Consider the following 24,586-nt stretch of genomic DNA (forward strand, 5'->3'; position numbering starts at 1 on the left):
TGAAAATACTCTTGCCGAGAAAATCACTTTTAACTCAAAAAAAAGGTTTGACAAAAAGTAGATTTGATGGAAGCCGTTCCAAGCCACCCGGCAAATTACTCAAAATGCTTAACTCGCCGAGAAAATCACTTTTTTCCCAAAACGAATGTTTGGCAAAAAATAGTAAATTACCGGCAAATTGCTCAAAATACTCTTTCCGAGAAAATCACTTTTTACTCAAAATAAAGGTTTGGCATAAAATTGTTAATTTGATGCAAGCTGCCTGCAACAAACCGGCAAATTACTCGAAATGGTTAACTCGCAGAGAAAATAACTTTTTTTCCGCAATGAATATTTGGAAAAAAAAACATTTAGTTTTGCTTCAAGTGGATCTGAAACCAACCGTCAAATTACACAAGATGTTGAACTAGCCGAGAAAATCCACTTTGTTACCAAAATGAATGGTCGGCAAAAAAATTGTTAATTTCCATGCCAGCCGTTCTGAAAACAATCGGCAAATAACTGAAAATGCTTAACTCGCCGAGAAAATCACTTTCTTTCCACAACGAATGTTTGGCAAAAAACAGTAGATTTGATGGAAGCCGCTCCAAGCCACCCGGCAAATTACTCAAAATGCTTAACTCGCCGAGAAAATCACTTTTTTCCCAAAACGAATGTTTGGCAAAAAAATAGTTAATTTTGAAGCAAGCCGTTCCGAACCCACCCGGCAAATTATTCAAAATGCTCTCGCCGACAAAATAACTTTTTTTCCGAAATGAATATTTGGAAAAAAAACCCATTTAGTTTTGCTTCAAGTGGATCTGAAACCAACCGTCAAATTACACAAGATGCTTAACTAGCCGAGAAAATCCACTTTGTTTATAAAATGAATGGTCGGCAAAAAATTAGTTAATTTACATGCAAGCCGTTCTGAAAACAACCGGCAAATTACTGAAAATGCTCAATTCGCCGAGAAAATCACTTTTTTCCCCAAAATGAATGTTTGGCAAAAAATATTAAATTACCGGCAAAATGCTCAAATTACTCTTGCCGAGAAAATCACTTTTTACTCAAAATAAAGGTTTGGCAAAAAGTTGATAATTTGATGCAAGCCGCTTGCAACAAACCGGCAAATTACTCAAAATGCTTAACTCTCCGAGAAAATCACTTTTTTTCCAAAATGAATGTTTGGCAAAAAATATTAAATTACCGGCAAATTGCTGAAAATACTCTTGCCGAGAAAATCACTTTTTACTCAAAATAAAGGTTTGGCAAAAAGTTGATAATTTGATGCAAGCCGCTTGCAACAAACCGGCAAATTACTCAAAATGCTTAACTCGCCGAGAAAATCACTTTTTTTCAAAATGAATGTTTGGCAAAAAATAGTAAATTACCGGCAAATTGCTGAAAATACTCTTGCCGAGAAAATCACTTTTTACTCAAAATAAAGGTTTGGCAAAAAGTTGATAATTTGATGCAAGCCGCTTGCAACAAACCGGCAAATTACTCAAAATGCTTAACTCGCCGAGAAAATCACTTTTTTTCAAAATGAATGTTTGGCAAAAAATAGTAAATTACCGGCAAATTGCTGAAAATACTCTTGCCGAGAAAATCACTTTTTACTCAAAATAAAGGTTTGGCAAAAAGTTGATAATTTGATGCAAGCCGCTTGCAACAAACCGGCAAATTACTCAAAATGCTTAACTCGCCGAGAAAATCACTTTTTTTCAAAATGAATGTTTGGCAAAAAATAGTAAATTACCGGCAAATTGCTCTAAATACTCTTGCCGAGAAAATCACTTTAAACTCAAAATAAAGGTTTGGCAAAAATTTGTTAATTTAATCCAAGCCGCCTGCAACAAACCGGCAAATTACTCGAAATGGTTAACTCGCAGAGAAAATCACTTTTTTTCCGAAATGAATATTTGGTAAAAAAACCTTTAGTTTTGCTTCAAGTGGATCTGAAACCAACCGTCAAATTACACAAGATGCTGAACTAGCCGAGAAAATCCACTTTGTTTCCAAAATGAATGGTCGGCAAAAAAATAGTTAATTTACATGCAAGCCGTTCTGAAAACAATCGGCAAATTACTGAAAATGCTTAATTCGCAGAGAAAATCGCTTTTTTCCCAAAACGAATGTTTGGCAAAAAATAGCAAATTTTGATGGAAGCCGTTCCGAAACCTCCCGGCATATTATTCAAAATGCTCTCGCCGACAAAATCACTTTTTGTCCAAAATAAGTGTTTGGCAAAAAAAACATTTAATTCTGCTTCAAGTGGATCTGAAACCAACCGTCAAATTACACAAGATGCTTAACTAGCCGAGAAAATCCACTTTGTTTCCAAAATGAATGTTCGGCAAAAAAATTAGTTAATTTACATGTAAGCCGTTCTGAAAACAACCGGCAAATTACTGAAAATGCTCAATTCGCCGAGAAAATAACTTTTTTCCCAAAACGAATGTTTGGCAAAAAATACCAAATTTTTATTGAAGCCGTTCCGAAACCACCCGGCAAGTTATTCAAAATGCTCTCGCCGACAAAATCACTTTTTGTCCAATATGAATGTTTTGCAAAAAATAGTAAATTACCGGCAAATTGCTCAAAATACTCTTTCCGAGAAAATCACTTTTTACTCAAAATAAAGGTTTGGCATAAAATTGTTGATTTGATGCAAGCTGCCTGCAACAAACCAGCAAATTGCTCAAAATGCTTAACTCGCCGAGAAAATCGCTTTTCTACCAAAATGAATGTTTGGCAAAAATACTAAATTTTGATGGAGGCCGTTCCGAAACCACCCGGCAAATTACTCAAAATGCTTAACTCGCCAAGAAAATCACTATTTCCCCAAAATGAATGTTTGGCAAAAAATAGTTAATTTTGAAGCAAGCCGTTCCGAACCCTCCCGGCAAATTATTCAAAATGCTCTCGCCGACAAAATCACTTTTTTTCCAAAATGAATGTTTGGCAAAAAATTTTAAATTACTGGCAAATTGCTGAAAATACTCTTGCCGAGAAAATCACTTTTTACTCAAAATAAAGGTTTGGCAAAAAGTTGATAATTTGATGCAAGCCGCTTGCAACAAACCGGCAAATTACTCAAAATGCTTAACTAGCCGACTTTTTTCCCAAAACGAATGTTTGGCAAAAAATAGCAAATTTTGATGGATGCCGTTCCGAAACCTCCCGGCAGATTATTCAAAATGCTCTCGCCGACAAAATCTCTTTTAGTCCAAAATAAGTGTTTGGCAAAAAATAGTAAATTACCGGCAAGTTGCTCAAAATACTCTTTCCGAGAAAATCACTTTTTACTCAAAATAAAGGTTTGGCAAAAAATTGATAATTTGATTCAAGCCGCTTGCAACAAACCGGCAAATTACTCGAAATGGTTAACTCGCGGAGAAAATGACTTTTTTCCAAAATGAATATTTGGAAAAAAAAACATTTAGTTTTTCTTCAAGTGGATCTGAAACCTACCGTCAAATTACACAAGATGCTTAACAAGCCGAGAAAATCCACTTTGTTCCCAAAATGAATGGTCGGCAAAAAAATAGTTAATATCCATGCAAGCTGTTCTGAAAACAAACGACAAATTACTGAAAATGCTGAACTCGCCGAGAAAATCACTTTCTATCCACAACGAATGTTTGGCAAAAAATAGTAGATTTGATGGAAGCCGTTCCAAGCCACCCGGCAAATTACTCAAAATGCTTCACTCGCCGACAAAATCACTTTTTCCCCAAAATGAATGTTTGGCATAAAATAGTTAATTTTGAAGCAAGCCGTTCCGAAACAACCCGGCAGATTAATCAAAATGCTATCGCCGACAAAATCATTTTCTTCCAAAATGAATGTTTGGCAAAAAATAGTAAATTACCGGCAAAATGCTCAAATTACTCTTGCCGAGAAAATCACTTTTTACTCAAAATAAATGTTTGGCAAAAAGTTGATAATTTGATGCAAGCCGCTTGCAACAAACCGGCAAATTACTCAAAATGCTTAACTCGCCGAGAAAATCACTTTTTTTCCAAAATGAATGTTTGGCAAAATATAGTAAATTACCGGCAAATAGCTCAAAATGGTTAACTCGCGGAGAAAATAACTTTTTTTCCGAAATGAATATTTTGAAAAAAAACATTTAGTTTTGATTCAAGTGGATCTGAAACCAACCGTCAAATTACACAAGATGCTGAACTAGCCGAGAAAATCCACTTTGTTCCCAAAATGAATTGTCGGCAAAAAAAATAGTTAATTTACATGCCAGTCGTTCTGAAAACAATCGCAAATTTCTGAAAATGCTTAAATCGAAGACAAAATCACATTCTTTCCACAACGAATGTTCGGCTAAAAAGAGTAGATTTGATGGAAGCCGTTCCAAGCCAACCGGCAAATTACTCAAAATGCTAAACTCGCCGAGAAAATCACTTTTTCCCCAAAATGATTGTTTGGCATAAAATAGTTAATTTTGAGGCAAGCCGTTCCGATCCCACCCGGCAAATTAACTCAAAATGCTTAACTCGCCGAGAAAATAACTTTTTCCCAAAAATGAATGTTTGGCATACAATAGTTAATTTTGAAGCACGCCGTTCCGAAACCACCCGGCAAATTATTCAAAATGCTCTCGCCGACAAAATCACTTTTTTTCCAAAATGAATGTTTGGCAAAAAATAGTAAATTATCGGCAAATTGCTGAAAATACTCTTGCCGAGAAAATCACTTTTTACTCAAAATAAAGGTATGGCAAAAAGTTGATAATTTGATGCAAGCCGCTTGCAACAAACCGGCAAATTACTCGAAATGGTTAACTCGCAGAGAAAATCACTTTTTTTCCGAAATGAATATTTGGAAAAAAAACATTTAGTTTTTCTTCAAGTGGATCTGAAACCAACCGTCAAATTACACAAGATGCTGAACTAGCCGATAAAATCCACTTTGTTTCCAAAAGGAATGGTCGGCAAAAAAAAGTTAATTTACATGCAAGCCGTTCTGAAAACAACCGGCAAATTACTGGAAATGCTTAATTCGCAGAGAAAATCGCTTTTTTCCCAAAACGAATGTTTGGCAAAAAATAGCAAATTTTGATGGAAGCCGTTCCGAAACCTCCCGGCATATTACTCAAAATGCTCTCGCCGACAAAATCACTTTTTGTCCAAAATAAGTGTTTGGCAAAAAATAGTAAATTACCGGCAAGTTGCTCAACATACTCTTTCCGAGAAAATCACTTTTTACTCAAAATAAAGGTTTGGCAAAAAATTGATAATTCAATCCAAGCCGCCTGCAACAAACCGGCAAATTACTCGAAATGGTTAACTCGCGGAGAAAATAACTTTTTTCCGAAATGAATATTTGGAAACAAAAACATTTAGTTTTGCTTCAAGTGCATCTGAAACCAACCGTCAAATTACACAAGATGCTTAACTAGCCGAGAAAATCCACTTTGTTCCCAAAATGAATGGTCGGCAAAAAAATAGTTAATTTACATGCAAGCCGTTCTGAAAACAACCGGCAAATTACTGAAAATGGTTAACTCGCCGAGAAAATCACTTTCTTTCCACAACGAATGTTTGGCAAAAAATAGTAGATTTGATGGAAGCCGTTCCAAGCCACCCGGCAAATTACTCAAAATGCTTAACTCGCCGAGAAAATCACTGTTTCCCCAAAATGAATGTTTGGCATAAAATAGTTAATTTTGAAGTAAGCCGTTCCGAAACCACCCGGCAAATTATTCAAAATGCTCTCGCCCGACAAAATCACTTTTTTTCCAAAATGAATGGTCGGCAAAAAAAATAGTTAATTTACATGCAAGCCGTTCTGAAAACAACCGGCAATTTACTGAAAATGCTTAATTCGCAGAGAAAATCACTTTTTTCCCAAAACGAATGTTTGGCAAAAAATAGTAAATTTTGATGGAAGCCGTTCCGAAACCTCCCGGCATATTATTCAAAATGCTCTCGCCGACAAAATCACTTTTTGTCCAAAATAAGTGTTTGGCAAAAAACATTAAATTACCGGCAAATTGCTGAAAATACTCTTGCCGAGAAAATCACTTTTAACTCAAAAAAAAGGTTTGACAAAAAGTAGATTTGATGGAAGCCGTTCCAAGCCACCCGGCAAATTACTCAAAATGCTTAACTCGCCGAGAAAATCACTTTTTTCCCAAAACGAATGTTTGGCAAAAAATAGTAAATTACCGGCAAATTGCTCAAAATACTCTTTCCGAGAAAATCACTTTTTACTCAAAATAAAGGTTTGGCATAAAATTGTTAATTTGATGCAAGCTGCCTGCAACAAACCGGCAAATTACTCGAAATGGTTAACTCGCAGAGAAAATAACTTTTTTTCCGCAATGAATATTTGGAAAAAAAAACATTTAGTTTTGCTTCAAGTGGATCTGAAACCAACCGTCAAATTACACAAGATGTTGAACTAGCCGAGAAAATCCACTTTGTTACCAAAATGAATGGTCGGCAAAAAAATTGTTAATTTCCATGCCAGCCGTTCTGAAAACAATCGGCAAATAACTGAAAATGCTTAACTCGCCGAGAAAATCACTTTCTTTCCACAACGAATGTTTGGCAAAAAACAGTAGATTTGATGGAAGCCGCTCCAAGCCACCCGGCAAATTACTCAAAATGCTTAACTCGCCGAGAAAATCACTTTTTTCCCAAAACGAATGTTTGGCAAAAAAATAGTTAATTTTGAAGCAAGCCGTTCCGAACCCACCCGGCAAATTATTCAAAATGCTCTCGCCGACAAAATAACTTTTTTTCCGAAATGAATATTTGGAAAAAAAACCCATTTAGTTTTGCTTCAAGTGGATCTGAAACCAACCGTCAAATTACACAAGATGCTTAACTAGCCGAGAAAATCCACTTTGTTTATAAAATGAATGGTCGGCAAAAAATTAGTTAATTTACATGCAAGCCGTTCTGAAAACAACCGGCAAATTACTGAAAATGCTCAATTCGCCGAGAAAATCACTTTTTTCCCCAAAATGAATGTTTGGCAAAAAATATTAAATTACCGGCAAAATGCTCAAATTACTCTTGCCGAGAAAATCACTTTTTACTCAAAATAAAGGTTTGGCAAAAAGTTGATAATTTGATGCAAGCCGCTTGCAACAAACCGGCAAATTACTCAAAATGCTTAACTCTCCGAGAAAATCACTTTTTTTCCAAAATGAATGTTTGGCAAAAAATATTAAATTACCGGCAAATTGCTGAAAATACTCTTGCCGAGAAAATCACTTTTTACTCAAAATAAAGGTTTGGCAAAAAGTTGATAATTTGATGCAAGCCGCTTGCAACAAACCGGCAAATTACTCAAAATGCTTAACTCGCCGAGAAAATCACTTTTTTTCAAAATGAATGTTTGGCAAAAAATAGTAAATTACCGGCAAATTGCTGAAAATACTCTTGCCGAGAAAATCACTTTTTACTCAAAATAAAGGTTTGGCAAAAAGTTGATAATTTGATGCAAGCCGCTTGCAACAAACCGGCAAATTACTCAAAATGCTTAACTCGCCGAGAAAATCACTTTTTTTCAAAATGAATGTTTGGCAAAAAATAGTAAATTACCGGCAAATTGCTGAAAATACTCTTGCCGAGAAAATCACTTTTTACTCAAAATAAAGGTTTGGCAAAAAGTTGATAATTTGATGCAAGCCGCTTGCAACAAACCGGCAAATTACTCAAAATGCTTAACTCGCCGAGAAAATCACTTTTTTTCAAAATGAATGTTTGGCAAAAAATAGTAAATTACCGGCAAATTGCTCTAAATACTCTTGCCGAGAAAATCACTTTAAACTCAAAATAAAGGTTTGGCAAAAATTTGTTAATTTAATCCAAGCCGCCTGCAACAAACCGGCAAATTACTCGAAATGGTTAACTCGCAGAGAAAATCACTTTTTTCCCAAACGAATGTTTGGCTAAAAATAGCAAATTTTGATGGAAGCCGTTCCGAAACCTCCCGGCTTATTATTCAAAATGCTCTCGCCGACAAAATCACTTTTTGTCCAAAATAAGTGTTTGGCAAAAAATAGTAAATTACCGGCAAGTTGCTCAAAATACTCTTTCCGAGAAAATCACTTTTTACTCAAAATAAAGGTTTGGCATAAAATTGTTAATTTGATGCAAGCTGCCTGCAACCTACCGGCAAATTACTCAAAATGCTTAACTCGCCGAGAAAATCACTTTTTCCCCAAAATTAATGTTTGGCATAAAATATTAAATTACCTGCAAATTGCTGAAAATACTCTTGCCGAGAAAATCACTTTTTACTCGAAATAAAGGTTTGGCAAAAAGTTGATAATTTGATGCAAGCCGCTTGCAACAAACCGGCAAATTACTCAAAATGCTTAACTAGCCGAGAAAATAACTTTTTTTCCAAAATGAATATTTGGGAAAAAAGACATTTAGTTTTGCTTCAAGTGGATCTGAAACCAACCGTCAAATTACACAAGATGCTTAACTAGCCGAGAAAATCCACTTTGTTTCCAAAATGAATGGTCGGCAAAAAAATAGTTAATTTACATGCAAGTCGTTCTGAAAACAACAGGCAAATTACTGAAAATGCTTAATTCGTCGAGAAAATCACTTTTTTCCCAAAACGAATGTTTGGCAAAAAATAGCAAATTTTGATGGAAGCCGTTCCGAAACCTCCCGGCATATTATTCAAAATGCTCTCGCCGACAAAATCACCTTTTGTCCAAAATAAGTGCTTGGCAAAAAATAGTAAATTACCGGCAGGTTACTCAAAATACTCTTGCAGAGAAATTGCTCACAATACTCTTGCCGGGAAAATCACTTTTTACTCAAAATAAAGGTTTGGCAAAAAGTTGATAATTTGATGCAAGCCGCTTGCAACAAACCGGCAAATTACTCGAAATGGTTAACTCGGGGTGAAAATAACTTTTTTTCCGAAATGAATATTTGGAAAAAAAACATTTAGTTTTGCTTCAAGTGGATCAAATTACACAAGACGCTTAACTAGCCGAGAAAATCCACTTTGTTTCCAAAATGAATGGTCGGCTAAAAAATAGTTAATTTACATGCAAGCCGTTCTGAAAACAACAAAATAGTAGATTTGATGGAAGCCGTTCCAAGTCACCCGGCAAATTACTGAAAATGCTTAATTCGCCGAGAAAATCACTTTTTTCCCAAAACGAATGTTTGGCAAAAAATAGCAAATTTTGATGGATGCCGTTCCGAAACCTCCCGGCATATTATTCAAAATCCTCTCGCCGACAAAATCACTTTTAGTCCAAAATAAGTGTTTGGCAAAAAATAGTAAATTACCGGCAAGTTGCTCAAAATACTCTTTCCGAGAAAATCACTTTTTACTCAAAATAAAGGTTTGGCATAAAATTGTTAATTTGATGCAAGCTGCCTGCAACAAACCGGCAAATTACTCAGAATGCTTCACTCGCCGAGAAAATCGCTTTTCTACCAAAATGAATGTTTGGCAAAAAATAGAAAATTTTGATGGAGGCCGTTCCGAAACCACCCGGCAAATTACTCAAAATGCTTAACTCGCCGATAAAATCACTTTTTCCCCAAAATGAATGTTTGGCATAAAATAATTAATTTTGAAGCAAGCCGTTCAGAACCCACCCGGCAAATTATTCGAAATGCTCTCGCCGACAAAATCACTTTTTTTCCAAAATGAATGTTTGGCAAAAAATATTAAATTACCGGCAAATTGCTGAAAATAATCTTGCCGAGAAAATCACCTTTTACTCAAAATAAACGTTTGGCAAAAAATTGATAATTTGATCCAGACCGCCTGCAAGAACCCGGGAAATTACTCGAAATGGTTCACTCGCGGAGAAAATAACTTTTTCTCCGCGAGTTAACCATTTCGAGTAATTTGCCGGGTTGTTGCAGGCGGCTTGGATCAAATTATCAATTTTTTGCCAAACGTTTATTTTGAGTAAAAAGTGATTTTCTCGGCAAAAGTATTTTGAGCAATTTGCCGGTAATTTACTATTTTATGCCAAACATTCATTTTGGAAAAAAGGTGATTTTCTCGGCTAGTTAAGCATTTGGAATAATTTGCCGGTTTGTTGCAAGCGGCTTGCATCAAATTATCAACTTTTTGCCAAACCTTTATTTTGAGTAAAATGTGATTTTCTCGGCAAGAGTGTTTTCAGCAATTTGCCGGAAATTTAATATTTTTTGCCAAACATTCATTTTGGGAAAAAAAGTGATTTTGTCGGCGAGAGCATTTTGAATAATTTGCCGGGTGGTTTCGGAGCGGCTTGCTTCAAAATTAACTATTTTATGCCAAACATTCATTTTGGGGAAAAAGTTATTTTCTCGGCGAGTTAAGCATTTTGAGTAATTTGCCGGGTTGTTGCAGGCGGCTTGGATCAAATTATCAATTTTTTGCCAAACGTTTATTTTGAGTAAAAAGTGATTTTCTCGGCAAGAGTATTTTGAGCAATTTGCCGGTAATTTACTATTTTTTGCCAAACATTAATTTTGGAAAAAAGGTGATTTTCTCGGCTAGTTAAGCATTTGGAATAATTTGCCGGTTTGTTGCAAGCGGCTTGCATCAAATTATCAACTTTTTGCCAAACCTTTATTTTGAGTAAAATGTGATTTTCTCGGCAAGAGTGTTTTCAGCAATTTGCCGGGAATTTAATATTTTTTGCCAAACATTCATTTTGGGAAAAAAAGTGATTTTGTCGGCGAGAGCATTTTGAATAATTTGCCGGGTGGTTTCGGAGCGGCTTGCTTCAAAATTAACTATTTTATGCCAAACATTCATTTTGGGGAAAAAGTTATTTTCTCGGCGAGTTAAGCATTTTGAGTAATTTGCCGGATAACTTTTTTTCCGAAAAGAATATTTGGAAAAAAAAACATTTAGTTTTGCTTCAAGTGGATCTGAAACCGACCGCCAAATTACACAAGATGCTTAACTAGCCGAGAAAATCCACATTGTTTCCAAAATGAATGGTCGGCAAAAATATAGTTAATTTACATGCAAGTCTTTCTGAAAACAACCGGCAAATTACTGAAAATGCTTAATTCGCCGAGAAAATCACTTTTTTCCCAAAACGAATGTTTGGCTAAAAATAGCAAATTTTGATGGAAGCCGTTCCGAAACCTCCCGGCTTATTATTCAAAATGCTCTCGCCGACAAAATCACTTTTTGTCCAAAATAAGTGTTTGGCAAAAAATAGTAAATTACCGGCAAGTTGCTCAAAATACTCTTTCCGAGAAAATCACTTTTTACTCAAAATAAAGGTTTGGCATAAAATTGTTAATTTGATGCAAGCTGCCTGCAACTTACCGGCAAATTACTCAAAATGCTTAACTCGCCGAGAAAATCACTTTTTCCCCAAAATTAATGTTTGGCATAAAATAGTTAATTTTGAAGCAAGCCGTTCCGAACCCTCCCGGCAAATTATTCAAAATGCTATCACCGACAAAATCATTTTTTTTCCAAAATGAATGTTTGGCAAAAAATATTAAATTACCTGCAAATTGCTGAAAATACTCTTGCCGAGAAAATCACTTTTTACTCGAAATAAAGGTTTGGCAAAAAGTTGATAATTTGATGCAAGCCGCTTGCAACAAACCGGCAAATTACACAAAATGCTTAACTAGCCGAGAAAATAACTTTTTTTCCAAAATGAATATTTGGGAAAAAAGACATTTAGTTTTGCTTCAAGTGGATCTGAAACCAACCGTCAAATTACACAAGATGCTTAACTAGCCGAGAAAATCCACTTTGTTTCCAAAATGAATGGTCGGCAAAAAAATAGTTAATTTACATGCAAGTCGTTCTGAAAACAACAGGCAAATTACTGAAAATGCTTAATTCGTCGAGAAAATCACTTTTTTCCCAAAACGAATGTTTGGCAAAAAATAGCAAATTTTGATGGAAGCCGTTCCGAAACCTCCCGGCATATTATTCAAAATGCTCTCGCCGACAAAATCACCTTTTGTCCAAAATAAGTGCTTGGCAAAAAATAGTAAATTACCGGCAGGTTGCTCAAAATACTCTTGCAGAGAAATTGCTCAAAATACTCTTGCCGGGAAAATCACTTTTTACTCAAAATAAAGGTTTGGCAAAAAGTTGATAATTTGATGCAAGCCGCTTGCAACAAACCGGCAAATTACTCGAAATGGTTAACTCGGGGTGAAAATAACTTTTTTTCCGAAATGAATATTTGGAAAAAAAAACATTTAGTTTTGCTTCAAGTGGATCAAATTACACAAGACGCTTAACTAGCCGAGAAAATCCACTTTGTTTCCAAAATGAATGGTCGGCTAAAAAATAGTTAATTTACATGCAAGCCGTTCTGAAAACAACAAAATAGTAGATTTGATGGAAGCCGTTCCAAGTCACCCGGCAAATTACTGAAAATGCTTAATTCGCCGAGAAAATCACTTTTTTCCCAAAACGAATGTTTGGCAAAAAATAGCAAATTTTGATGGATGCCGTTCCGAAACCTCCCGGCATATTATTCAAAATCCTCTCGCCGACAAAATCACTTTTAGTCCAAAATAAGTGTTTGGCAAAAAATAGTAAATTACCGGCAAGTTGCTCAAAATACTCTTTCCGAGAAAATCACTTTTTACTCAAAATAAAGGTTTGGCATAAAAGTGTTAATTTGATGCAAGCTGCCTGCAACAAACCGGCAAATTACTCAGAATGCTTAACTCGCCGAGAAAATCGCTTTTCTACCAAAATGAATGTTTGGCAAAAAATAGAAAATTTTGATGGAGGCCGTTCCGAAACCACCCGGCAAATTACTCAAAATGCTTAACTCGCCGATAAAATCACTTTTTCCCCAAAATGAATGTTTGGCATAAAATAGTTAATTTTGAAGCAAGCCGTTCAGAACCCACCCGGCAAATTATTCGAAATGCTCTCGCCGACAAAATCACTTTTTTTCCAAAATGAATGTTTGGCAAAAAATATTAAATTACCGGCAAATTGCTGAAAATAATCTTGCCGAGAAAATCACCTTTTACTCAAAATAAACGTTTGGCAAAAAATTGATAATTTGATCCAGACCGCCTGCAAGAACCCGGGAAATTACTCGAAATGGTTCACTCGCGGAGAAAATAACTTTTTCTCCGCGAGTTAACCATTTCGAGTAATTTGCCGGGTTGTTGCAGGCGGCTTGGATCAAATTATCAATTTTTTGCCAAACGTTTATTTTGAGTAAAAAGTGATTTTCTCGGCAAGAGTATTTTGAGCAATTTGCCGGTAATTTACTATTTTTTGCCAAACATTCATTTTGGAAAAAAGGTGATTTTCTCGGCTAGTTAAGCATTTGGAATAATTTGCCGGTTTGTTGCAAGCGGCTTGCATCAAATTATCAACTTTTTGCCAAACCTTTATTTTGAGTAAAATGTGATTTTCTCGGCAAGAGTGTTTTCAGCAATTTGCCGGGAATTTAATATTTTTTGCCAAACATTCATTTTGGGAAAAAAAGTGATTTTGTCGGCGAGAGCATTTTGAATAATTTGCCGGGTGGTTTCGGAGCGGCTTGCTTCAAAATTAACTATTTTATGCCAAACATTCATTTTGGGGAAAAAGTTATTTTCTCGGCGAGTTAAGCATTTTGAGTAATTTGCCGGATAACTTTTTTTCCGAAAAGAATATTTGGAAAAAAAAACATTTAGTTTTGCTTCAAGTGGATCTGAAACCGACCGCCAAATTACACAAGATGCTTAACTAGCCGAGAAAATCCACATTGTTTCCAAAATGAATGGTCGGCAAAAATATAGTTAATTTACATGCAAGTCTTTCTGAAAACAACCGGCAAATTACTGAAAATGCTTAATTCGCCGAGAAAATCACTTTTTTCCCAAAACGAATGTTTGGCTAAAAATAGCAAATTTTGATGGAAGCCGTTCCGAAACCTCCCGGCTTATTATTCAAAATGCTCTCGCCGACAAAATCACTTTTTGTCCAAAATAAGTGTTTGGCAAAAAATAGTAAATTACCGGCAAGTTGCTCAAAATACTCTTTCCGAGAAAATCACTTTTTACTCAAAATAAAGGTTTGGCATAAAATTGTTAATTTGATGCAAGCTGCCTGCAACTTACCGGCAAATTACTCAAAATGCTTAACTCGCCGAGAAAATCACTTTTTCCCCAAAATTAATGTTTGGCATAAAATAGTTAATTTTGAAGCAAGCCGTTCCGAACCCTCCCGGCAAATTATTCAAAATGCTATCACCGACAAAATCATTTTTTTTCCAAAATGAATGTTTGGCAAAAAATATTAAATTACCTGCAAATTGCTGAAAATACTCTTGCCGAGAAAATCACTTTTTACTCGAAATAAAGGTTTGGCAAAAAGTTGATAATTTGATGCAAGCCGCTTGCAACAAACCGGCAAATTACTCAAAATGCTTAACTAGCCGAGAAAATAACTTTTTTTCCAAAATGAATATTTGGGAAAAAAGACATTTAGTTTTGCTTCAAGTGGATCTGAAACCAACCGTCAAATTACACAAGATGCTTAACTAGCCGAGAAAATCCACTTTGTTTCCAAAATGAATGGTCGGCAAAAAAATAGTTAATTTACATGCAAGTCGTTCTGAAAACAACAGGCAAATTACTGAAAATGCTTAATTCGTCGAGAAAATCACTTTTTTCCCAAAACGAATGTTTGGCAAAAAATAGCAAATTTTGATGGAAGCCGTTCCGAAACCTCCCGGCATATTATTCAAAATGCTCTCGCCGACAAAATCACCTTTTGTCCAAAATAAGTGCTTGGCAATAAATAGTAAATTACCGGCAGGTTGCTCAAAATACTCTTGCAGAGAAATTGCTCAAAATACTCTTGCCGGGAAAATCACTTTTTACTCAAAATAAAGGTTTGGCAAAAAGTTGATAATTTGATGCAAGCCGCTTGCAACAAACCGGCAAATTACTCGAAATGGTTAACTCGGGGTGAAAATAACTTTTTTTCCGAAATGAATATTTGGAAAAAAAAACATTTAGTTTTGCTTCAAGTGGAGCAAATTACACAAGACGCTTAACTAGCCGAGAAAATCCACTTTGTTTCCAAAATGAATGGTCGGCTAAAAAATAGTTAATTTACATGCAAGCCGTTCTGAAAACAACAAAATAGTAGATTTGATGGAAGCCGTTCCAAGTCACCCGGCAAATTACTGAAAATGCTTAATTCGCCGAGAAAATCACTTTTTTCCCAAAACGAATGTTTGGCAAAAAATAGCAAATTTTGATGGATGCCGTTCCGAAACCTCCCGGCATATTATTCAAAATCCTCTCGCCGACAAAATCACTTTTTGTCCAAAATAAGTGTTTGGCAAAAAATAGTAAATTACCGGCAAGTTGCTCAAAATACTCTTTCCGAGAAAATCACTTTTTACTCAAAATAAAGGTTTGGCATAAAATTGTTAATTTGATGCAAGCTGCCTGCAACAAACCGGCAAATTACTCAGAATGCTTAACTCGCCGAGAAAATCGCTTTTCTACCAAAATGAATGTTTGGCAAAAAATAGAAAATTTTGATGGAGGCCGTTCCGAAACCACCCGGCAAATTACTCAAAATGCTTAACTCGCCGATAAAATCACTTTTTCCCCAAAATGAATGTTTGGCATAAAATAGTTAATTTTGAAGCAAGCCGTTCAGAACCCACCCGGCAAATTATTCGAAATGCTCTCGCCGACAAAATCACTTTTTTTCCAAAATGAATGTTTGGCAAAAAATATTAAATTACCGGCAAATTGCTGAAAATAATCTTGCCGAGAAAATCACCTTTTACTCAAAATAAACGTTTGGCAAAAAATTGATAATTTGATCCAGACCGCCTGCAAGAACCCGGGAAATTACTCGAAATGGTTCACTCGCGGAGAAAATAACTTTTTCTCCGCGAGTTAACCATTTCGAGTAATTTGCCGGGTTGTTGCAGGCGGCTTGGATCAAATTATCAATTTTTTGCCAAACGTTTATTTTGAGTAAAAAGTGATTTTCTCGGCAAGAGTATTTTGAGCAATTTGCCGGTAATTTACTATTTTTTGCCAAACATTCATTTTGGGAAAAAAAGTGATTTTGTCGGCGAGAGCATTTTGAATAATTTGCCGGGTGGTTTCGGAGCGGCTTGCTTCAAAATTAACTATTTTATGCCAAACATTCATTTTGGGGAAAAAGTTATTTTCTCGGCGAGTTAAGCATTTTGAGTAATTTGCCGGGTTGTTGCAGGCGGCTTGGATCAAATTATCAATTTTTTGCCAAACGTTTATTTTGAGTAAAAAGTGATTTTCTCGGCAAGAGTATTTTGAGCAATTTGCCGGTAATTTACTATTTTTTGCCAAACATTCATTTTGGAAAAAAGGTGATTTTCTCGGCTAGTTAAGCATTTGGAATAATTTGCCGGTTTGTTGCAAGCGGCTTGCATCAAATTATCAACTTTTTGCCAAACCTTTATTTTGAGTAAAATGTGATTTTCTCGGCAAGAGTGTTTTCAGCAATTTGCCGGGAATTTAATATTTTTTGCCAAACATTCATTTTGGGAAAAAAAGTGATTTTGTCGGCGAGAGCATTTTGAATAATTTGCCGGGTGGTTTCGGAGCGGCTTGCTTCAAAATTAACTATTTTATGCCAAACATTCATTTTGGGGAAAAAGTTATTTTCTAGGCGAGTTAAGCATTTTGAGTAATTTGCCGGATAACTTTTTTTCCGAAAAGAATATTTGGAAAAAAAAACATTTAGTTTTGCTTCAAGTGGATCTGAAACCGACCGCCAAATTACACAAGATGCTTAACTAGCCGAGAAAATCCACATTGTTTCCAAAATGAATGGTCGGCAAAAATATAGTTAATTTACATGCAAGTCTTTCTGAAAACAACCGGCAAATTACTGAAAATGCTTAATTCGCCGAGAAAATCACTTTTTTCCCAAAACGAATGTTTGGCTAAAAATAGCAAATTTTGATGGAAGCCGTTCCGAAACCTCCCGGCTTATTATTCAAAATGCTCTCGCCGACAAAATCACTTTTTGTCCAAAATAAGTATTTGGCAAAAAATAGTAAATTACCGGCAAGTTGCTCAAAATACTCTTTCCGAGAAAATCACTTTTTACTCAAAATAAAGGTTTGGCATAAAATTGTTAATTTGATGCAAGCTGCCTGCAACTTACCGGCAAATTACTCAAAATGCTTAACTCGCCGAGAAAATCACTTTTTCCCCAAAATTAATGTTTGGCATAAAATAGTTAATTTTGAAGCAAGCCGTTCCGAACCCTCCCGGCAAATTATTCAAAATGCTATCACCGACAAAATCATTTTTTTTCCAAAATGAATGTTTGGCAAAAAATATTAAATTACCTGCAAATTGCTGAAAATCCTCTTGCCGAGAAAATCACTTTTTACTCGAAATAAAGGTTTGGCAAAAAGTTGATAATTTGATGCAAGCCGCTTGCAACAAACCGGCAAATTACACAAAATGCTTAACTAGCCGAGAAAATAACTTTTTTTCCAAAATGAATATTTGGGAAAAAAGACATTTAGTTTTGCTTCAAGTGGATCTGAAACCAACCGTCAAATTACACAAGATGCTTAACTAGCCGAGAAAATCCACTTTGTTTCCAAAATGAATGGTCGGCAAAAAAATAGTTAATTTACATGCAAGTCGTTCTGAAAACAACAGGCAAATTACTGAAAATGCTTAATTCGTCGAGAAAATCACTTTTTTCCCAAAACGAATGTTTGGCAAAAAATAGCAAATTTTGATGGAAGCCGTTCCGAAACCTCCCGGCATATTATTCAAAATGCTCTCGCCGACAAAATCACATTTTGTCCAAAATAAGTGCTTGGCAAAAAATAGTAAATTACCGGCAGGTTGCTCAAAATACTCTTGCAGAGAAATTGCTCAAAATACTCTTGCCGGGAAAATCACTTTTTACTCAAAATAAAGGTTTGGCAAAAAGTTGATAATTTGATGCAAGCCGCTTGCAACAAACCGGCAAATTACTCGAAATGGTTAACTCGGTGTGAAAATAACTTTTTTTCCGAAATGAATATTTGGAAAAAAAAACATTTAGTTTTGCTTCAAGTGGATCAAATTACACAAGACGCTTAACTAGCCGAGAAAATCCACTTTGTTTCCAAAATGAATGGTCGGCTAAAAAATAGTTAATTTACATGCAAGCCGTTCTGAAAACAACAAAATAGTAGATTTGATGGAAGCCGTTCCAAGTCACCCGGCAAATTACTGAAAATGCTTAATTCGCCGAGAAAATCACTTTTTTCCCAAAACGAATGTTTGGCAAAAAATAGCAAATTTTGATGGATGCCGTTCCGAAACCTCCCGGCATATTATTCAAAATCCTCTCGCCGACAAAATCACTTTTAGTCCAAAATAAGTGTTTGGCAAAAAATAGTAAATTACCGGCAAGTTGCTCAAAATACTCTTTCCGAGAAAATCACTTTTTACTCAAAATAAAGGTTTGGCATAAAATTGTTAATTTGATGCAAGCTGCCTGCAACAAACCGGCAAATTACTCAGAATGCTTAACTCGCCGAGAAAATCGCTTTTCTACCAAAATGAATGTTTGGCAAAAAATAGAAAATTTTGATGGAGGCCGTTCCGAAACCACCCGGCAAATTACTCAAAATGCTTAACTCGCCGATAAAATCACTTTTTCCCCAAAATGAATGTTTGGCATAAAATAGTTAATTTTGAAGCAAGCCGTTCAGAACCCACCCGGCAAATTATTCGAAATGCTCTCGCCGACAAAATCACTTTTTTTCCAAAATGAATGTTTGGCAAAAAATATTAAATTACCGGCAAATTGCTGAAAATAATCTTGCCGAGAAAATCACCTTTTACTCAAAATAAACGTTTGGCAAAAAATTGATAATTTGATCCAGACCGCCTGCAAGAACCCGGGAAATTACTCGAAATGGTTCACTCGCGGAGAAAATAACTTTTTCTCCGCGAGTTAACCATTTCGAGTAATTTGCCGGGTTGTTGCAGGCGGCTTGGATCAAATTATCAATTTTTTGCCAAACGTTTATTTTGAGTAAAAAGTGATTTTCTCGGCAAAAGTATTTTGAGCAATTTGCCGGTAATTTACTATTTTATGCCAAACATTCATTTTGGAAAAAAGGTGATTTTCTCGGCTAGTTAAGCATTTGGAATAATTTGCCGGTTTGTTGCAAGCGGCTTGCATCAAATTATCAACTTTTTGCCAAACCTTTATTTTGAGTAAAATGTGATTTTCTCGGCAAGAGTGTTTTCAGCAATTTGCCGGAAATTTAATATTTTTTGCCAAACATTCATTTTGGGAAAAAAAGTGATTTTGTCGGCGAGAGCATTTTGAATAATTTGCCGGGTGGTTTCGGAGCGGCTTGCTTCAAAATTAACTATTTTATGCCAAACATTCATTTTGGGGAAAAAGTTATTTTCTCGGCGAGTTAAGCATTTTGAGTAATTTGCCGGGTTGTTGCAGGCGGCTTGGATCAAATTATCAATTTTTTGCCAAACGTTTATTTTGAGTAAAAAGTGATTTTCTCGGCAAGAGTATTTTGAGCAATTTGCCGGTAATTTACTATTTTTTGCCAAACATTCATTTTGGAAAAAAGGTGATTTTCTCGGCTAGTTAAGCATTTGGAATAATTTGCCGGTTTGTTGCAAGCGGCTTGCATCAAATTATCAACTTTTTGCCAAACCTTTATTTTGAGTAAAATGTGATTTTCTCGGCAAGAGTGTTTTCAGCAATTTGCCGGGAATTTAATATTTTTTGCCAAACATTCATTTTGGGAAAAAAAGTGATTTTGTCGGCGAGAGCATTTTGAATAATTTGCCGGGTGGTTTCGGAGCGGCTTGCTTCAAAATTAACTATTTTATGCCAAACATTCATTTTGGGGAAAAAGTTATTTTCTCGGCGAGTTAAGCATTTTGAGTAATTTGCCGGATAACTTTTTTTCCGAAAAGAATATTTGGAAAAAAAAACATTTAGTTTTGCTTCAAGTGGATCTGAAACCGACCGCCAAATTACACAAGATGCTTAACTAGCCGAGAAAATCCACATTGTTTCCAAAATGAATGGTCGGCAAAAATATAGTTAATTTACATGCAAGTCTTTCTGAAAACAACCGGCAAATTACTGAAAATGCTTAATTCGCCGAGAAAATCACTTTTTTCCCAAAACGAATGTTTGGCTAAAAATAGCAAATTTTGATGGAAGCCGTTCCGAAACCTCCCGGCTTATTATTCAAAATGCTCTCGCCGACAAAATCACTTTTTGTCCAAAATAAGTGTTTGGCAAAAAATAGTAAATTACCGGCAAGTTGCTCAAAATACTCTTTCCGAGAAAATCACTTTTTACTCAAAATAAAGGTTTGGCATAAAATTGTTAATTTGATGCAAGCTGCCTGCAACTTACCGGCAAATTACTCAAAATGCTTAACTCGCCGAGAAAATCACTTTTTCCCCAAAATTAATGTTTGGCATAAAATAGTTAATTTTGAAGCAAGCCGTTCCGAACCCTCCCGGCAAATTATTCAAAATGCTCTCGCCGACAAAATCACCTTTTGTCCAAAATAAGTGCTTGGCAAAAAATAGTAAATTACCGGCAGGTTGCTCAAAATACTCTTGCAGAGAAATTGCTCAAAATACTCTTGCCGGGAAAATCACTTTTTACTCAAAATAAAGGTTTGGCAAAAAGTTGATAATTTGATGCAAGCCGCTTGCAACAAACCGGCAAATTACTCGAAATGGTTAACTCGGGGTGAAAATAACTTTTTTTCCGAAATGAATATTTGGAAAAAAAACCATTTAGTTTTGCTTCAAGTGGAGCAAATTACACAAGACGCTTAACTAGCCGAGAAAATCCACTTTGTTTCCAAAATGAATGGTCGGCTAAAAAATAGTTAATTTACATGCAAGCCGTTCTGAAAACAACAAAATAGTAGATTTGATGGAAGCCGTTCCAAGTCACCCGGCAAATTACTGAAAATGCTTAATTCGCCGAGAAAATCACTTTTTTCCCCAAAACGAATGTTTGGCAAAAAATAGCAAATTTTGATGGATGCCGTTCCGAAACCTCCCGGCATATTATTCAAAATCCTCTCGCCGACAAAATCACTTTTTGTCCAAAATAAGTGTTTGGCAAAAAATAGTAAATTACCGGCAAGTTGCTCAAAATACTCTTTCCGAGAAAATCACTTTTTACTCAAAATAAAGGTTTGGCATAAAATTGTTAATTTGATGCAAGCTGCCTGCAACAAACCGGCAAATTACTCAAAATGCTTAACTCGCCGAGAAAATCGCTTTTTTTCCGAAATGAATATTTTTTAAAAAAAATTTAGTTTTGTTTCAAGTGCATCTGAAACCAACCGTCAAATTACACAAGATGCTTAACTAGCCGAGAAAATCCACTTTGTTCCCAAAATCAATGGTCGGCAAAAAAATATTTAATTTACATGCAATCCGTTCTGAAAACAATCGGCAAATTACTGAAATTGCTTAACTCGCCGAGAAAATCACTTTTTCCCCACAATGAATGTCTGGCATAAAATAGATAATTTTGAAGCAAGCCGTTCCGAAACCACCCGGCAAATTATTCAAAATGCTCTCGCCGACGAAATCACTTTTTTTCCAAAATGAATGTTGGGCAAAAAATAGTAAATTACCGGCAAATTGCTCAAAATACTCTTGCCGAGAAAATACTTTTTTCCCCAAAATGAAAATTTGGAAAAAAACCATGTAGTGTTGATTCAAGTTGATCTGAAACCAACCGTCAAATTACACAAGATGCTTAACTAGCCGAGAAAATCCACTTTGTTTCCAAAATGAATGGTCGGCAAAAAGTAGTTAATTTACATGCAATCCTTTCTGAAAACAACCGGCAAATTACAGAAAATGCTTAACTCGCCGAGAGAATCACTTTTTTTCCCCGAATTGAAGGTTTGGCAAAAAATTGTTAATTTGATGTAAGCCGCTTGCAACCTACCGGCAAATTACTCAAAATGTTTAACTCGCCGAGCAAATAATTTTTTTCCGAAATGAATGTTCGGCAAAAAACAGTTAATTTTCATGCAAGCCGTTCTGAAACAACCGGCAACTTACTCACAATGCTTAACTCGCCGAGAGAATCACTTTTTTTCCCGAAATGAGGATTTGGCAAAAGTTTGATGCAAGCCGCTCTGAAACCAACCACCAAATTACTCAGAATCCTGAACTCGCCGAGAAAATCATTTTTTTTGTAAACAATGAATGTTTGGCTTAAAATAGTTATTTAGAGGCAAGCCTTTCCGAAATCACCGGGCAAATTATTCAAAATGCTCTCGCCGACAAAATCACTTTTTTTCCAAAATGAATGTTTGGCAAAAAATAGTAAATTACCGGCAAATTGCTCAAAATACTTTAGCCGAGAAAATCACTTTTTACTCAAAATAAAGGTTTGGCAAAAAATTGATAATTTGATGCAAGCCGCTTGCAACAAACCGGCAAATTACTCGAAATGGTTAATCGCGGAGAAAATAACTTTATTTCCGAAATGAATATTTGGAAAAAAAAACATTTAGTTTTGCTTCAAGTGGATCTGAAACCAACCGTCAAATTACACAAGATGCTTAACTAGCCGAGAAAATCCACTTTGTTTCCAAAATGAATGGTTGGCAAAAAAATAGTTAATTTACATGCAAGCCGTTCTGAAAACAACCGGCAAATTACTGAAAATGCTTAATTCGCCGAGAAAATCACTTTTTTCCCAAAACGAATGTTTCGCAAAAAATAGCAAATTTTGATGGAAGCCGTTCCGAAACGTCCCGGCCTATTATTCAAAATGCTCTCGCCGACAAAATCACTTTTTGTCCAAAATAACTGTTTGGCAAAAAATAGTAAATTGCTGGCAAGCTCCTCAAAATACTCTTTCCGAGAAAATCACTTTTTACTCAAAATAAAGGTGTGGCATAAAATTGTTAATTTGATGCAAACTGCCTGCAACAAATCGGCAAATCACTGAAAATGCTTAACTCGCCGAGAAAATCGCTTTTCTACCTAAATGAATGTTTGGCAAAAAATAGTAAATTTTGATGGAGGCCGTTCCGAAACCACCCGGTAAATTACTCAAAATGCTTAACTCACCGAGAAAATCACTTTTTCCCCAAAATGAATGTTTGGCAAAAAATATTAAATTACCGGCGAATTGCTGAAAATACTCTTGCCGAGAAAATCACTTTTTACTCAAAATAAAGGATTGGCAAAAAATTGTTAATTTAATCCCAGCCGCCTGCAACAAACCGGCAAATTACTCGAAATGGTTAACTCGCGGAGAAAATAACTTTTTTTCCGAAATGAATATTTGGAAAAAAAAACATTTAGTTTTGCTTCAAGTGGATCTGAAACCAACCGTCAAATTACACAAGATGCTTAACTAGCCGAGAAAATCCACTTTGTTTCCAAAATGAATGGTCGGCATAAAAATAGTTAATTTACATGCAGCCCGTTCTGAAAACAACCGGCAAATTACTGAAAATGCTTAATTCGCCGAGAAAATCACTTTTTTCCCAAAACGAATGTTTGGCAAAAAATAGCAAATTCTGATGGAAGCCGTTCCGAAAGCACCCGGCAAATTATTCAAAATGCTGTCGCCGACAAAATCACTTTTTTTCCAAAATGAATGTTTGGCAAAAAATAGTAAATTACCGGCAAATTGCTGAAAATACTCTTGCCGAGAAAATCACTTTTTACTCAAAATAAAGGTTTGGCAAACAGTTGATAATTTGATGCAAGCCGCTTGCAACAAACCGGCAAATTACTCAAAATGCTTAACTAGCCGAGAAATCACTTTTTTTCCAAAATGAATGTTCGGCAAAAAATAGTAAATTACCGGCAAGTTGCTCAAAATACTGTTGCCGAGAAAATCACATTTTACTCAAAATAAAGGTTTGGCAAAAAATTGTTAATTTAATTAAAGCCGCCTGCAACAAACCGGCAAATTACTCGAAATGGTTAACTCGCGGAGAAAATAACTTTTTTTCCGAAATGAATATTTGGAAAAAAAATACATTTAGTTTTGCTTCAAGTGGATCTGAAACCAACCGTCAAATTACACAAGATGCTCAACTAGCCGAGAAAATCCACTTTGTTTCCAAAATGAATGGTCGGCAAAAAAATAGTTAATTTACATGCAAGCCGTTCTGAAAACAACCGGCAATTTACTGAAAATGCCTAACTCGCCGAGAAATTCGCTTTTCTACCAAAATGAATGTTTGGCAAAAAATAGTAAATTTTGATGGAGGCCATTCCGAAACCACCCGGCAAATTACTCAAAATGCTTAACTCGCCGAGAAAATCACTTTTTCCCCAAAATGAATGCTTGGCATAAAATAATTAATTTTGAAGCAAGCCGTTCCGAACCCACCCGGCAAATTATTCAAAATGCTATCAACGACAAAATCACTTTTTTTCCAAAATGAATGTTTGGCAAAAAATAGTAAATTACCGGCAAATTGCTCAAAATACTCTTGCCGAGAAAATCACTTTTAACTCAAAATAAAGGTTTGGCATTAAATTGTTAATTTGATGCAAGCTGCCTGCAACAAACCTGCAAATTACTCAAAATGCCTAACTCGCCGAGAAATTCGCTTTTCTACCAAAATGAA

This window comes from Scyliorhinus torazame, chromosome 24 (genome assembly GCF_047496885.1).
Source record: "Scyliorhinus torazame isolate Kashiwa2021f chromosome 24, sScyTor2.1, whole genome shotgun sequence".
NCBI lineage: Eukaryota > Metazoa > Chordata > Chondrichthyes > Carcharhiniformes > Scyliorhinidae > Scyliorhinus > Scyliorhinus torazame.